Consider the following 16,227-nt stretch of genomic DNA (forward strand, 5'->3'; position numbering starts at 1 on the left):
TTTGTGAACATATAGATAGAGATGGAGGGAAGGAGAGAGTTGAAGTTGGGAAAGGGCGATGAGCAAAAAGACCAGTGGGAGAAAAAAGAAAAATAATAAAAAGGAAAAAATAGTGGAGGCCCATATTATAACTTACGGCTGAACAACCCAGCCTCACATAAGTTTATATGTACATGGGCCCAGTTTATTGGTAAAATACATGTGTATCTTTGGCCTATGAATTTGTATATTTCATGTCCTACATGCCATTTTAGCCAAGAGATATTTATGATCCTGTTCAATATAAAATGACAAAGGTCGATAACACCCCGCGCATGCACAGGAAGTCATGCTAGTTTTCTATATACAGGAAGTTCCCCCTAAAGGAAAGGCCAAGGGGCAACCTCTTAGGCTCAACAATTACAACAAGAAGTATGGTTTTGTCGTGGACATCCTCTCGTTCTGGATCTTCGAAGGGCTCACAAGAGAGACTGTTTGTCTGGTATCGAAGCTCAAGGAAGAGCCAGATTGGATGCTCGAGTTTCGGTTGAAGGCCTTTGATAAGCTTGTGGCGATTTTCATCCTGCATAGATAAGGGTCTAAGTGCATATTCAGGTTCACACAACCATTATTGGGGCATTGAACATTACTTGGGAGTGGTTTCCAGTCTAGCATTGGTTTCTAGCCCATACGGGACCTACCGTGCGTGCATGTAGATTGTTACTACAGAGGAATATAGTTGACGAGGGTGCAATTAAGCGAGTTGGACGGTTCTCTACTCAATTATGGTTTCAGCATGCTATAGGATCTCGGAGAGCCAAGACATTGAGGAATGGTCTTCGATCGTGCATTCTAAGGGTGTATCCATTTCATTGTCCTATCCATGTAATTTCTAGTAATACGTTTTTTTTTTTGTAGTATGGCAATTTTGAATTTTAGCCGGTGTTCCTAAAATCATTAGGTTTTTCAGTAGAGACTATGAGAGGTTTTACACTATGAAAAGGGTTTCTTGTTTTTAATTCATTGAGCATTTTGTGGGATTTCTTTTCGATATACACCTTGATACCCATAAGTCTAATGGATCTCAATCATTCGATACGAACCATATTGGTCCATTAAAGTGTAAAGCTCCAAATTGTGAATTTTCTCTATTCACAACTTATGAGATTGGTATTCGTGGTAATTCGATTGTTTTGACTTATTTGGAAGACCAACAAAGATTATATTGGACTACCCATTGGATTACTAGTGTCTCACATGGACTTTTGGTTCAGCAGTTAGATTTGTGATATTGCCTTTGCATGATTGTGTGAGAGTTTAGATATATAGATATCCGTAAAATTATTTTTGAGTAGTGGAAAAGTCGAGATTCTGGATATTTTGAGTTGTTAAGTCCACAAAGTTTACACATCATCTAATAAATCATATGATTTTTTTTTCATTACATACCAAATTTATGATGAAATTGAGACTTTTTTGAAAATTTGAATTTTTTTATTTAACCTATCTTATTTGTTTATTAATTTATGTCTGAAGTTAATAGTTCACGTAAGCAAATAGACGACAAACTTAACAGAATGATAACGGGAAGTCAAATCTGAAACGATTCTCAAAACATGTGGGTTTGTTTTGTTACAAAACAAAATTTAGGACAAAACTGAGATGTTTTACAAAATTTAGGTTTTTTTTGTGTAATTTGCCTTTTAAATTATTAAGTATGTTTTGTGGTATTATTTTGAGTATTTGAAATTGTTTGGATATCGAAATATGGATCTATTGATGATTATTGAAAAGAAGACTTGATTTATGAAATCCTGTTGAGCATACGAATTATTTGAAGTTTTAACATATTTATGATTATTGTAAAATTATTCAAGAATTATGAAAATTTATTGGAAAAGTGAATTATTGGATTTATTTTATAGGCTCATTTTCTACTATGTTATTGGCTATTGATACTTTATTGTTTGAGCTAAGCTAGCAGCAGATCTAGCATATTGTTTGGGCCATGCCGGTGGCTACTCTGACAAATTATGGTTTGCACCGTTACTAGTCGGCGAAATTGGTACTATTTTTTGGATCTATGTGACAAGATAAATTGTTACTAGTACAAAGGCAATGAGCATATATGTTTTCATGTCAATCATCTGAATCATTGAATCTATGTTATGTGAATATGTTTGGAAGTTATTGTTTGTATGATATATTGAGCTATGGTTTTCATCATTTCTATTAGCTGTTCATGAAATCTTTTGTACCATTTGAATTATATGTTTACCTGAATTATGGAATCGAGTTTACTTAGAAATATTTTAAAGGGATATGTTTATCAATTTTATGAAAATGCATATTGATCAAACTACTAATTCAATTGCTCTAAAACACTATTTGATTTTATCGGAATTAACTTTATTGGTCGATCTTTAAAATATTCATTTATTTAAAAATCTATTTTTATATGTGTACAGACCCGAATGTGGACTCTTGTCAAGGCTCGCATCCTGCGCTTTTGGATCGCGCGGATTGGGAGTGTCCACCTTCTCGTGGGGAAGCGTGACGGACACGCGTGAGAAGGAGCTGCTACTTATCATTTTACAACCTGAAGGTCGAGGGCGGATAAGTTACCCGGGTCTAGGGGTATGGAACACCTAGTTGTTATTAAGGCATTGGTCTGTGCGGAACCGGAAAGTCCGAGTTCGGGGGTTCATATTACGTGCGGGCCTATATCCCGCATGCTTTTTCGGTATTCTGGTTTGTTAGGCTTGCATGTTTTATTATTTATCGCGTGAATTAAGTTGCGCTCGGCTCACATGTTTTGACACCGGAAATTCAATGAACTAAACGATGTCGGTAGGGAAGCCGACAGAGAAGTAAACCCGTGTGTCGGAGAATTGGTTCACAATCTTACGTTACAGTTCATCGAACCATGGAGGTTGAATTCTTGCGTGAACCAGGACCGCGAGATCTTGGATTTACTTTCCTTTGGGCGAGCATTAGACCGATTCGATTAATTTGACTCTCGGACCGTTCGCTCACCGACTGGAATTCTTACAGAACGAATGTATAAAATAAAATTCTTACAATGCTCTTGAAAACAACAAATACAAATTACAAAAGGGTCGAATTCCAGTCGATTCGCGTTCGGTTATTATTCCGCTCTAGCGCACCGTGAGTTTAGGGAAAAGACCGAAGAACTGAAATTCAATGCACGCTCTCACTGAGTAGGGTGTTGGACCCTATGAGTGATGATTATGGTGTTGGACCCTGTGATCGATAATTAGGGCGTTGAACCCTAATATTATTTGGCCTAGGGATCAAGCTCGGCCTGCATGGCAAACAAGTGCAGAAAGATAATACGCAACATGTTAATAACAGACAAAGTGTTTGTTACTGTCAAGTGTACGTGTTTTAACAAGTTGTTAATCCGGGGTATTTTGACATGCAAATCCTACCCTAGACAAAGAAGCACGTGCTAATGTTTTAGCATTCGGCTTTGTTTTGAGAACTTGACAAAGAGAGTCAAATCTCATGTGTGTGGATTGCTTTTACAGTTGTTCTGTATTGTGAATTTCCACTGAATTAGCCAAACTCGTGTTTTGACTCTAGATTTGGAACCCAGAGTTCCCCTAACCATTATCTAATGTTTGGTTAGGTCGAGTGAAAGGTTAATCAGTATTTTGCATGTTTTGTGAAAGAGATAACCGTTCTAGTTATTCGAGTCTATGATATGATGACAGAAACTCATCAGTGGATAAGAAAAGGCTTTGCAGATGAACCTCCACCTAAACAAGTAGCCTATTCTTATCCTGATACTGTAGTGTTTCTATCAAGCTAACTCCAAGGGTGTCGCTAAATTGTGAAAAGGCGATTCTATCCTTTATTTAAAAATTGTTTTCAGAAAAGGGAAACGTCGTAGTGCGGGCCACCTCGGCCTGTAGCCGGTGTTAACCAATTCCTTGGATCGTCCAGGGTTATGCAAGAACCCAAAAAAAGCCAAAGAACCGGTCGATCTAACCAGAAGTGATCTAAAAACATCTTCTATATCCCAACCTGAATTACTTGAAATCAGGTAAAAACTCAAGTTGAGACATAGAAGTCCTTTTTAGAAGTCCGTGCCACATCGGACTGCGCGTTTTGGGTTTTGAAATAGAAAAGTTTTAAAAATGGGATTAACGTCATTTGACAACTCATCGACGCGAGTTATCAGTTAATTACCAATTCATGCAAACTTATCATTGCCAAGTGGGTTTAATCATGTGAGCGTCCCGATTAACTTGTTTGTGGAATTATAGCTTAAAATTAAATGCCAAATGCAGTAAATGTGCGAGTTATAGACAATCAGACAGATCATGAATTAATCTACTGAATGAAGTATGAGTACCCGAAAAGCTTAATGTAATGAAAACAATTCATGACACGGCGACCAAGACGAGTCCAGGAAGATCGAGGATAATTTGGTCAAAGTGACCAAAATACCCTCGAAACCCAAATGGCCCCGAAAGAGTCACTGATACATGAATCCATGCATTTTTACTTTAAAAACAATGTTTCTAAGTGGTTAGCATGCGGGATTTGCGAAAATATTGAAAATTTTCCATTTGCACAAAATCCGAGAAATGGATTTTTTTGAGGTAAAGAGACCGTTCTTGACCCGAATAAGGTCAAGGAACCTTCGGCTCTTTCCACTTGGGAATAGCCGTGGGTTTCCTTGACCCATTTCGGGTTTCAAGCGTTCTCTTTAACCCAATTTCAACTACATCTCGCATGCTCAAACGTTAAACACAGTAAGTAACACGTATTTAACAAAACCCGGTATCGCCATGATTTGGAAAACGTATTTAAACATACAAACATGCACAAACACGTTATTTATGGAATCGATAAAACAATACCGGCTCCATGGATGCGGGAAAACATAAAATTTGGGAAACAACTTAAATCGGGGCAAGGAAACCGATTATAACCCGAAAAACCAACAAATGGGTCACGATTACCTTTCCTCAAAGGAAACCCGTGAGCCTCTTTGGTCGTTCGGGTTTAAATCGGTCTCCTCGACTTCGATTTAAATGTTTCCCAACATGCTATCACGTTAAACAATGATAAATATGCATGATATAACATTGAAACTTCATAAAGATTAAAACTTGAAAGTAAAACTTGCATAAAACCCCTTATAACTCCATAAACACAACGAAAATGTAAAATTCCAAGCACCTCTAAGTCGGGAATGGTCATACCTAGTCCCGGGATGCGGGATGGGACTGTAAAAAGTTGGGTTGGACCTTTGGTGGGTCGGGTTTGGGCTATTTTTCGTTGAATAGACCCGAACAGGCGCGACAGACCTGACTGGCACAAGTCGAGTCGGACGTCACCACGGAGGCTCCCGATGGAATTTTGAGGCAAGGTCAATGGCCCTGGGTAGCCAAGGGACCCCTCTAGGTGACCGTGGTGGTTTTTTGCTCCCAGATTTATCGGGTCGACCCGTATAGTCCTGCAAAGATCACCGGAAAGAGAGTGCGTCCTGGAAATTGGCCCGACTGGGCAGTTTTCGGGTCGGAATTCACCACGGTGGATCCCGATGGAATTTTGATGCAAGGTCAACGGCTCCCAACTCCTAACTCACCTCTGGAGGTGATGGTGGTGGTCGTTTGGCGAAAAGGGTCTCGGATAGACCCGATCTGCAAGAAAACCGCACAGACAGTCAGAAATTTCGACCCGACCGGGCTGTCGGGTTGTTTCTTCGTGCTAGGCTAAAACCGACGGGTTTTTCTTGGATTTCTTGACTCTTGACACCCTAGGGTTGTGTGGGGAGGTGTTTGATGGGTTTTTACAACTCAAATCAACCCGGAAGGCCTTGAAACCCGGGTTGGAAAATCTGACCCGATCAAAGGCAGTTTTTCTGTTCGGTTCTGTACTGAGCTGGTTCTATTTCTTAGAGGTTTCAAACTTAAAATATAAGCTCAGAAATGGATAGAGGGGGTCGAAAACATGTGGGATATGAAGTTTGGATTTAAGCCGGGATGGTAAATATGATGATTCCGACTTAAGTCTTTGGTGTTTTGCTTGGTTTCTGCTTTGGTTCTTGTTTGCTGTGATTTGCTGAAACTAAAGGGGAGTTGAGAGCTTCTTGAAGAGTGAGAAATGCTAGAGAGATGGTGTGTGATGAGTTGTGCTTAAGTTAATGACTTAAAGGATATATAAAGGCAAAAATTAAGTATAATTAAGAGAAGAAAAGTGCAATTAGGGCTCTTGATTAGGGGGATCCGAATTTTTTCAATGGAGATGAGGATGAATCTCCTCCATGCATTCTTCATGAAGATGAGCCAAAATGCATTAATGTCATGGAGTGTTATCTTGGATGATGGCTTGATATTTTCATGCAAGACAAGTGCAAGTTGGGTTGCTACTTGCAAATTTCGGCTAGCCTTGTCAAGAGGAAGGGGGAGAAGATGCCGTGGGTCCCACACAGGTTGGAGATGAGTTGATGAAGTTCAGGTCTCGATCGATTGCGTGTTTGAGGCCTGTGGTTCAAATTGAACGTCGAATTGGTGATGTACGCGATAAAACGCCTCGTGTGGTCATGAGCTCGGAAGTCGGTTTTGCTCATTTCAGGTGACTAGAGCGATTGACAACGTGAACAATTGACCCTTAAGCCGGTAATGCAAATGTGGAGTCAAAGACATCCTAGGAGGCCGAAACTGGATTTCACGTATTGCTTTCTGAGATGCGTGGGCGCTCCAAAGATCACTATGATCTCTGTTTGTCGAGATTGGACCTTTAAGGACTTGAAAAGTGCATCTGAGGCCTTTAAAGCACTAATCGGGCGGCCTAGATGAGTTGTGCAGTTCAGTCTGACGAGTCCACATTGAGCTTTGGAATGGCTAGCACTGTGTAGGGTAGGCATCCGGCGTCAAGTTTCCACAAAAAGGACCTTCGGATATGGATTTCCGTTGAAAATGACCTTTTCTACTTCTCGAAGGTCACTCGGGAAACTGAAAGGAGTTATGCTGTCTGATTGGCCTAATTGCATCTGTTCGTTAGAGTTTTCAGGGTAATACAGGGTCAACTTCGTTTGTCGTTATTCTGTCAGACTAGTTTCAAGTTATACCTTTCCGAAGAAGGGTATGCTTGTTCTGTCACTCGGAAGTCATTCGGAGTGTCAATGTGGCTTCCAAGAGACAGTTTGAAGCACTGCTCACGCTCTGTATGGTTGTGGGGCATGGTCACATCTGACATTTGGAATTAATTTTTCTCTGAGAAACCGACATTTCTAGACTTCCACTGAAAAGTTGTATGTATACAGAAAGTTGTTCTGTATAGAGCAGATGATTTGCAAAATGCGTTTGAAGACACTTTTCATATGTTTGGCAATAATGTGGATTTTTGGAGTCCAATATTGGCTATCTTCCGATGGTCGAGCGAACTATCGGAAAATAGGACTGTCTACATGGTATATTAAAAATGCTGGTTTTGGATGTTATTGAGCTCTCTAGTTACTTTGTTGCCTTTTGGTGACCAATGGAGTCCTTCTGTTATATGCACATGACATCCGCTTGATTTCACTGACTTAATGATGAATAGTGATTTCTTACTCTGTGGAGCCTTCTTTTGTGATAACACTCAAGTCATGGCATTGTTTGCTATTGATGAACATTGTTTGACTCGTGGACCAAAATGGGGTGCTGACAGCATACCCCTCTTTGGTTGGATGCTCTGATAGAAGATTCGGCCAAAGTTGTAGAATAACCCTGTTTTGGTCTTGATGTCCATTATGGCTTCTCCCATAATTGTCTTCCTCTCTTTCTTTGGATATGGTGGGAAATATCGCACCTAAATGCGAAGGTGAAAAAGACAAAATAAGGCATAGGCAAGCTTTGCAGTAAACGGGAAGGTGCATAAAGGAGATGCATGTAGGAATGTGAAGTGGGCTTAATGAAAAGTGCGAAACTTGATGAAAAATGCGAAGCTTAAAGAAAAGTGTGAAGTTTGATTGAAAGAGTTGAGTTTGATGAAAAGTGCGGAGCTTAATGAAAGGTGTGTTACTTAAGTGGGTGTGGAACCCGAAAGCAATAAATGTGGGGTGTGTAACCCGAAAGCAGTAAATGTGTGGGTGAGTAACCCGAAAGCAGTAAATGTGTGGGTGAGTAACCCGAAAGCAGTAAATGTTGGGTGTGTAACCCGAAAGCAGTAAATGTTGGGTGTGTAACACGAAAACAGTAAATGTGTGGGTGTGTAACCCGACAGTAGTAAATGTGTGGGTGTGTAACCCGAAAGCAGTAAATGTTGGGAGTGTAACCCGAAAGCAGTAAATGTTGGGAGTGTAACCCGAAAGTAGTAAATGTTGGTTGTGTAACCCGAAAGCAGTAAATGTGTGGGTGTGTAACCCCAAAGTAGTAAATGTGTGGGTGTGTAACCCAAAAGCAGTAAATGTGTGGGTGGGTGCGTAACCTCAAAGCAATAAATGTTGGGTGTGTAACTCGAAAGCAGTAAATGTCTGGGTGTGTAACCCGAAAGCAGTAAATGTTGGGTGTGTAACCCGAAAGTAGTAAATGTGCGGGTGTGTAACCCGAAAGCAGTAAATATGTGGGTGTGTAACCTGAAAGTGGTAAATGTTGGGAGTGTAATTCGAAAGCAGTAAATTTGTGGGTGTGTAACTTGAAAGTTGTAAATGTTGGGTGTGTGACCCGAAAGCAGTAAATGTGTGGGTGTATAACCCTAAAACAGTAATTGTGTGGGTGTATAACCCGAAAGTAGTAAATGTTGGGTGTGTAACCCGAAAGCAGTAAATGTGTGGGTGTGTAACCCGAAAGCAGTAAATGTGTGGGTGTGTAATCTGAAAGCAGTAAATGTTGGTTGTGTAACCCGAAAGTAGTAAATGTGTAGGTGTGTAACCCGAAAGCAGTAAATGTTTGGGTGTGTAACCCGAAGGCAGTAAATGTGTGGGTGTGTAATCCGAAAGTAGTAAATGTGTGGGTCGCTGTAGAACAGTGGTGTTGTGGCTGTGTGGGGCGGATGCGGCCCTGAGAGTGTTGATTTGTCAGAAGCACGTGTTGTTGGAGTTGTTACGCTTTGCCGAAATCCAGTTTTACTGGCTTGGGCAATCGTGCTTTGACTTGAGGAATTTCGCCAGGATCCGACATCTTGTATTGCGAGACTCGAGCTCTAGGGAAGGAGCGCCTACGTATCCCGTGTGACCGGGAATCAGAGTCTGTCGTAGTTCTTGCCTTGAGATACCTGTGATCCTGATAGCACTAGTAAATCACGTAAGAAATACTAACAAGGGATAGACACATGTGAGTACCAAAAAGAACGTCGTTGCGACGCGCAAATCTTCAGTTTCAGGCGACTCGTGAAGAACTTTGTTTTCACAGTGCAGATGGGTCATGTTTTCGGAGGCCTAGATATGAGGCCTCCAAGACTCTCATTGACCATGCATGGGCATATCGAGACTTCCCTGAAGATGCCCTAACAGCTCTATCGGTTGTTCGACATGCCCATCGGCTTTGGACCTTCATCATCCAAATGCCGTAGGGCGATTGCATTTGCAACCCGCATGGGAATTCCTGTCCAGAATTGGTCAGATCTCGGTCTAGTCATTTCCAGAGTATTATAACTAGACTTCCGGAAAGGAATGTTTAGGACTTTGGCTCTGTGGTAGCCGATTAAAGGGTGGCTGTGACCCTTCTTGAAGTTATGCAATGACGAAGCGAAAAGAGAAAACTTGGGGAGCACGCTGCCCCAGGCTAAAAGGATACACAGGTTCACGCCTGCAGCGAGATGTATCCCCCTTTTCCTCCGTTTTTCTGTTGTGTGGGCTGTATCGAATTGCTTGGACGGTGTGCTCAGTTGCCCACTGTGTCTGAAGAAGAATCCACCTTGGACGGTAGAGTTGTGTTGGAGAGATAATGAGGGATCGTGTTGGAGTAGATAATCTGGCCATTTTCTTTGGGGATCCTTAGTCCGCACAGTGTGTGAGGGACAAAGGAGACAAATTGTTTTATCCTTCTCTCATTTTAACTCTTATTTTGCTATGGTCACTCACCTCGGGGCCGCACCTCTCAACCTAAAGGGGATGCTCTCCTTTTGTCACGATCGCCCACAAAGGGGTTTCCGATTGTGCCACTCTTTTGCCCTAGCTTTTGCCTAGACTGCCCCTGAAAATGGGGTTTTCAACCTAGCAGGTTCAATTCTTTTATCTCTCGAGTTTGCAAGGGCGAAGGGTTCGAAGGATTCGACCTCCAAGTGCATTGTGTTCTATCTCAGTTGAGAAGTTGTATCTGCTGCTCCCCTTTTTGTCGGGGTTTGTTGATTTCTTTGGATTGGTGGCGGCGGTGCTTTTGGTGAACATTGGTATTGCCTTGCTTTGCTTGTTGGCGGGATTTTCTCGCGTCTTTTCTCTCTCTTTTCTTTGCTTTTGCTGACAGGTTTTCCCGCTCCTTTTCGCTCTTTTTTTTTTTTTTGCAGCTGGGTTTTGTTTTGTGCCCCTTGGATTTGCTGGAAATTCCTCGACTTTGCATCACCGAGGCTACTTTGGTGTGCCTCGCCTGGTGGAGACTTGTTGCGTTTTGCTGTCCCAGCCTCACTTTGTGAGGGCTGGTTTTCTTGGAAGTTTGACTCATGTGCACTCGGAAGCCGAACTTCGTGTTATTTGCCATTGCAAGCTTTACAAGTGAATTTCCTACTATTGTCTAGGAATAGAAAATGTAGAATTGCCTCGTGAATGAACACTTGGTGTTGCCTCGATGTGAATGTTGGAATAGGATGCCCCGGTCTTCATTTGTTGAAGTGGCCCATAGTAGGTGCTTTGTGCGATCGTTGTCCTCGATTGTGTCTCATGTCGCCAATGTTGGCTGAAATTGTTGCGTTGATGTCGTATGGCTCACTCAGTGCTTTTGTCTTTGGCTTTGCAGGGGATACCTCCACGCTGAGGCTCTTCCCTATCAAAGTAAAGGAGGAGTCTCGAGAGGAGTTCTCGGAAAGGCGTGAGCCCATGCATCACTCTTCGCTAGTGGCTGGCGTGTCATTATGACAGATGACAAAGAAGATAATGTATTAGGCGATTATGCTAGTGGCTGGCGTGTCATTATGACAGATGACAAAGAAGATGATGTATTAGGCGATTATGCGGTGGAATATGCGATAAGAAATATGGAGTGGACCCATGGGAAAATTCCTTTTTGCCCCGCGCGCGACTCATGGGGTGCCGCGTGTGGATGACATTTGTTTCCTGGAATCTAGTCATTACTACCCTAGAGTGGTTAGATCGTGACTGGGGTCACATAAGCATATTTTTCCCAAGTTGCGAGTAGGTATGCGCAGCCGTCCTAGGGAAGGCTCAAGGAAGCCGGGTCCGTTGAGGACAGGTGAGTCGAACATGTCCGATAGAACTAATAGGGCATCGTTGGGACTGCCCTAATGTCCTCTTTGAAGGGCTTGTTCTAGTTGGGAGCCCATTTGTGGGAATGTATTTGAATGAAAGCAACAGAGAGTTTAAAGAAAGTTGCGCGTGTTGCCCCAGTATTCAATCGACGACCACAACGAAGGTGGATGAGATCCATTCTTTGGTCGGAGGCACGATCGTGCTGGTATCTCCTGTGATCGAGAGTTGGATCATGCTCTGTTTATGGAGCTGTCACTTTCGGCCTTTCTAGTGGAAGGATTAGATTCATCCCTCAGAGTATTGTTTGGATGAATTTGAATCCAAGTTGATTTTGGACTTCAGATGAGCCTGAAAGCAGTAAATGCAGGGTGTCAAAACCTGAAAGCAGTAAATGCTAGGCAGGGGCTCGAAAGCAGTAAATACAGGGCCAAAGCTCGAAAGTTGTAGATGCGGGGCTGAAGCTTGAAAGCAGTAAATGCGGGGTCGAAGCCCGATGCGGGGCCAAAGCCCAATGTAGGAAATGCGGGGCCGAAGCCTAATGCGGGGCCGAAGCCCAATGCAGGAAATGCAGGGTGTCAAAACCCTGAAATCAGTGAATGCGGGGTCGAAGCCCGATGCAGGAAATACGGGGCTGAAGCCTAATGCGAGGCCAAAGCCCAATGCGGCGAAACCCGATGCGAGGCCGAAGCCTAATGCAGGAAATGCGGGGCTGAAGCCCGATGCAGTAAATGCGGAACCGAAACCCGATGATGTAAATACGGGGCCGGAGCTCGATAGGAAAGTGCAAGAAATGCAAAAACAAAAGTCAATGCTGAGGAACAGCACAGGGCGCTACAAAGCGGTGGCTCTGATTTGCTTGCGATCTTTATGGAGGGAGGGTGGGAACTCAATGTTGAAATTCTAAGGAGCTGGATGAGAGACGTTTCTTGTCTCAATTGGGATCGTTCAGTATTCAGGCTGCCTTCTTGTTGGGGATTTCCTGCAATGGGAAAAGGAAAAAATGAAGGAGCATGAATTGTTCAAGCATGAACTGGTAGGCGTCGTGCAAGTACACCGAGGGGCATGCAGTGGTGCACACGGGAGATGTGCTGACGGTGCATGCATGTGGTACGCAGTGACGTGTTTGGACATACCAGTGGTGCGCACTGTTGCGTGAAGAGGTCTATACTGGTGCACTAGAGATGTGTCAGGGCACGTCGATGATACGGTCAGTCAAGCGAAAGTTAGTGTTGATTAACTTCGCCTGGGAAGGTTGATCGGCCCTCGGGTCACGGCTCGTCTTGCCGTGGAGGAAGGGTGAAGACCGCAGGTGGTCTACCCGCGGTGGTTGGCACGACTCGCTTGTCGTGCGGGGTGGGTGACCGAGATGGACTCGGCCTCTGGTCACAACGCATCTTGCTATGGAGAAGTGAAGACCGCGGGTGGTCTACCTGCGAAGGTTGGCACGACTCACCTGTCTTGCGGGGCATGGTAGCTGTTGTGCAAACATAGAAATTAGAATGCATGCAATGCATGAGTTTTCAAAAACTAATGTCGTTGCATCGATTTGATTCAAGTTCCCAGATTTACAAAGATAGTTCATTTGAAAAATGGAACTTGAACATTTAAACCAATGCAATGCCCTAGTTTATTTGAAAACGTGCATGCAGGTGCAGAAAGAATAAATTATAACACGAGTTCTTTACATTGTACAATACTCTTTCAATGAAAACAACAAAAGGCTCGCCTAAAAGAAAAACTACGAGCCGACTCAAAGACTCGACTTTGGGTCGGTTGACGGCATGAAGGTTTATTTTGGTCCAGCATGACGGTCCCTCTTTATGCATGGTTTCAGTGTTCTACTAGGAAAACCACTAACTAGGGATGGGGGCTCCCGATTTAAGGGTGTCAATTCCTTAAAATCGAGCGAGGATCTTTGGGGGTCGGTTTGGTGGCAGAATTGATTCGATTCGTTCCTTTACTCCGAACCTCTAGCTAACCTAGCTTCTTAAATCGGCGCTCGTGAGATTTCAGGCGTTTGGTACCTAAATCCTCTAGAATGATGCATTGCAAGTGCAGAAAATAAATGTACAAGAAGTAAATGTGCTTAAAGCAAAAGTGCAGAAAGCGATAAATGAACATGCAAGCAAGCAAACGGGATCTAGCCTGAACCCACTAAGTATGTCTCCGGTGGAGTCCCCAAGCTGTACGGACCCGAATGTAAACTCTTGTCGGGGCCCGCATCGCGCGATTTTGGATCGCGCGGCTTGGGAGTGTCCACCTTCCCGTGGGGACGTGTGACCGACACGCGTAAGAAGGAGTCTCCACTTATCATTTTAGAACCCGAAGGTCGAGGGCGGATAAGTTACTCGGGTCTAGGGATATGGAATACCTAGTTGTTGTTAACGCATTGGTCTGTGCGGAATCGGAAAGTTCGAGTTCGGGGGTTCATATTACATGTGGGCCTATATCCCGTACGCCCTTTTGGTACTATGGTTTGCTAGGCTTGCATGTTTTATTATTTACCGCTTGAATTAAGTTACGCTCGGCTCATACGTTTTGATACTGTAAATTTGGTGAACTAAACGATGTCGGTAGAGAAGCCCAGAGAGAAGTAAACCCGTGTGTCGGAGAATTGGTTTACAATCTCACGTTACAGTTCATCGAACCATGGAGGTTGAATTCCTGCGTGAACCAGGACCGCGAGATCTTGGATTTATTTCCTTTGGGCGAGTATTAGATCGATTCGATTAATTCGACTTTCGGACCGTTCGCTCACCGACTAGAATTCTTTCAGAACGAATGTACAAAATAAAATCCTTACAATGCTCTCGAAAACAACAAATACAAATTACAAAAGGGTCGAATTCCAGTCGATTCGCGTTCGGTTATTATTTCGCTCTAACTCACCGTGAGTTTAGGAAAAAGACCGAAGAACTGAAATTCAATGCACGCTCTCACTGAGTAGGGCGTTGGACCCTGTTGGTGATGATTAGGGTGTTGGACCCCGTGATCGATGATTATGGTGTTGAACCCTAATATTATTCGGCCTAGGATCAGGCTCGACCTGCATGACAAACAAGTGCAGAAAGATAATACACAACATGTTAATAACATACAAAGTGTTTGTTACTGTCAAGTGTACGTGTTTTAACAAGTTATTAATCCGGGGTATTTTGGCATGCAAATCATACCCTAGACAAACAAGCACGTGCCAATGTTTTAGCATTCGGCTTTGTTTTGAGAACTTGACAAAGAGAGTCAAATCTCATGTGTGTAGATTGCTTTTACGATTGTTATGTATTGTGAATTTCCATTGAATTAGCCAAACTCGTGTTTTAACTCTAGATTTGGAACCTAAAGTTCCCCTAACCATTATCTAGTGTTTGGTTAGGTCGAGTGAAAGGTTCATCAGTATTTTGCATGTTTTGTGACAGAGATAATCGTTCTAGTTACCTGAATCTATGATATGATGACATAAACTCATCAGTGGATAAGGAAAGGCTTTGCAGATGAACCTACACCTGAACAGGTAGCCTATTCTTATCCTGATTCTGTAATGTTTCTGTCAAGCTAACCCTAGGGGTGTCCCTTTATTTAAACATTGTTTTCAGAAAAAGGGAAACATTGTAGTGCGGGCCACCTCGGCCTGTAGCCGGTGTTGACCAATTCCTTGGATCGTCTAAGGTTATGCAAGAATCCCGAAAAAGCCAAAGAACCGGTCGATCTAACTGGAAGTGATTTAAAAAGATATTTTATATCCTGACCCGAGTTACCTGAAATCAGGTAAAAACTCAAGTTGAGACATAGAAGTCCTTTCTAGACGTCCGTGCTACATCGGACTGCGCATTTCGGATTTTGAAATAGACAAGTTTTGGAAAGGGCATTAACATCATTTGACAACTCATCGACGCGAGTTATTAGTTAATTACCAATTCATGCAAACTTATCAGTGCCAAGTGGGTTTAATCATGTGAACGTCCCGATTAACCGGTTTGTGGGATTATAGCTTAAAATTAAATGCCGAATGCAGTAAATGTACGGGTTACAGACAATCAGACAGATCATGAATTGATCCACTGAATGAAGTCTGAGTACCCGAAAAACTTAATTTAATGAAAACAATTCATGACACGGCGACCAAGACGAGTCCAGGAAGATCGAGGATAATTTGGTCAAAGTGACCAAAATATCCTCGGCACCCAAATGGCCCCGAAAGAGTCACCGATACATGAATCCATGCATTTTTACTTTAAAAACAATGTTTTTAAGTGGCTAGCATGCGGGATTTGCGACAATATTGAAATTTTGCAATTTGTACAAAATCCGAGAAATGGATTTTATCGAGGAAAAGAGACCGTGCTCGACCCGAATAAGGTCAAGGAACCTTCGGCTCTTTCCTCTTGGGAATAGCCGTGGGTTTCCTTGACCCATTTCAGGTTTCAAGCGTTCTCTTTAACCCAATTTCAACTATTTTCTCGCATGCTCAAACGTTAAACACGGTAAGTAACACGTATTTAACAAAAGCCGGTATCGCCATGATTTGAAAAACGCATTTAAACATACAAACATGCACAAACATGTTATTTATAGAATCGATAAAACAATAGCGGCTCTATGGATACGGGAAAACATAAAGATTCAAGAAATCAACTCACATCGGGGCAAGGAAACCGGTTATAACCCGAAAAACCAACAAAGGGGTCACGGTTACCTTTCCTCAAAGGAAAATCGTGAGCCTATTTGGTCGTTCGGGTTTAAATCGGTCTCCTCGACTTCGATTTAAATGTTTCCCGACATGCTATCACGTTAAACGATGATAAATATGCATGATATAACATTGAAACTGCATAAATATTAAAACTTGGAAGTAAAACTTGCATAAAACC

Source organism: Punica granatum, chromosome 1, assembly GCF_007655135.1.
Source record: "Punica granatum isolate Tunisia-2019 chromosome 1, ASM765513v2, whole genome shotgun sequence".
Classification (NCBI taxonomy): Eukaryota; Viridiplantae; Streptophyta; class Magnoliopsida; order Myrtales; family Lythraceae; genus Punica; species Punica granatum.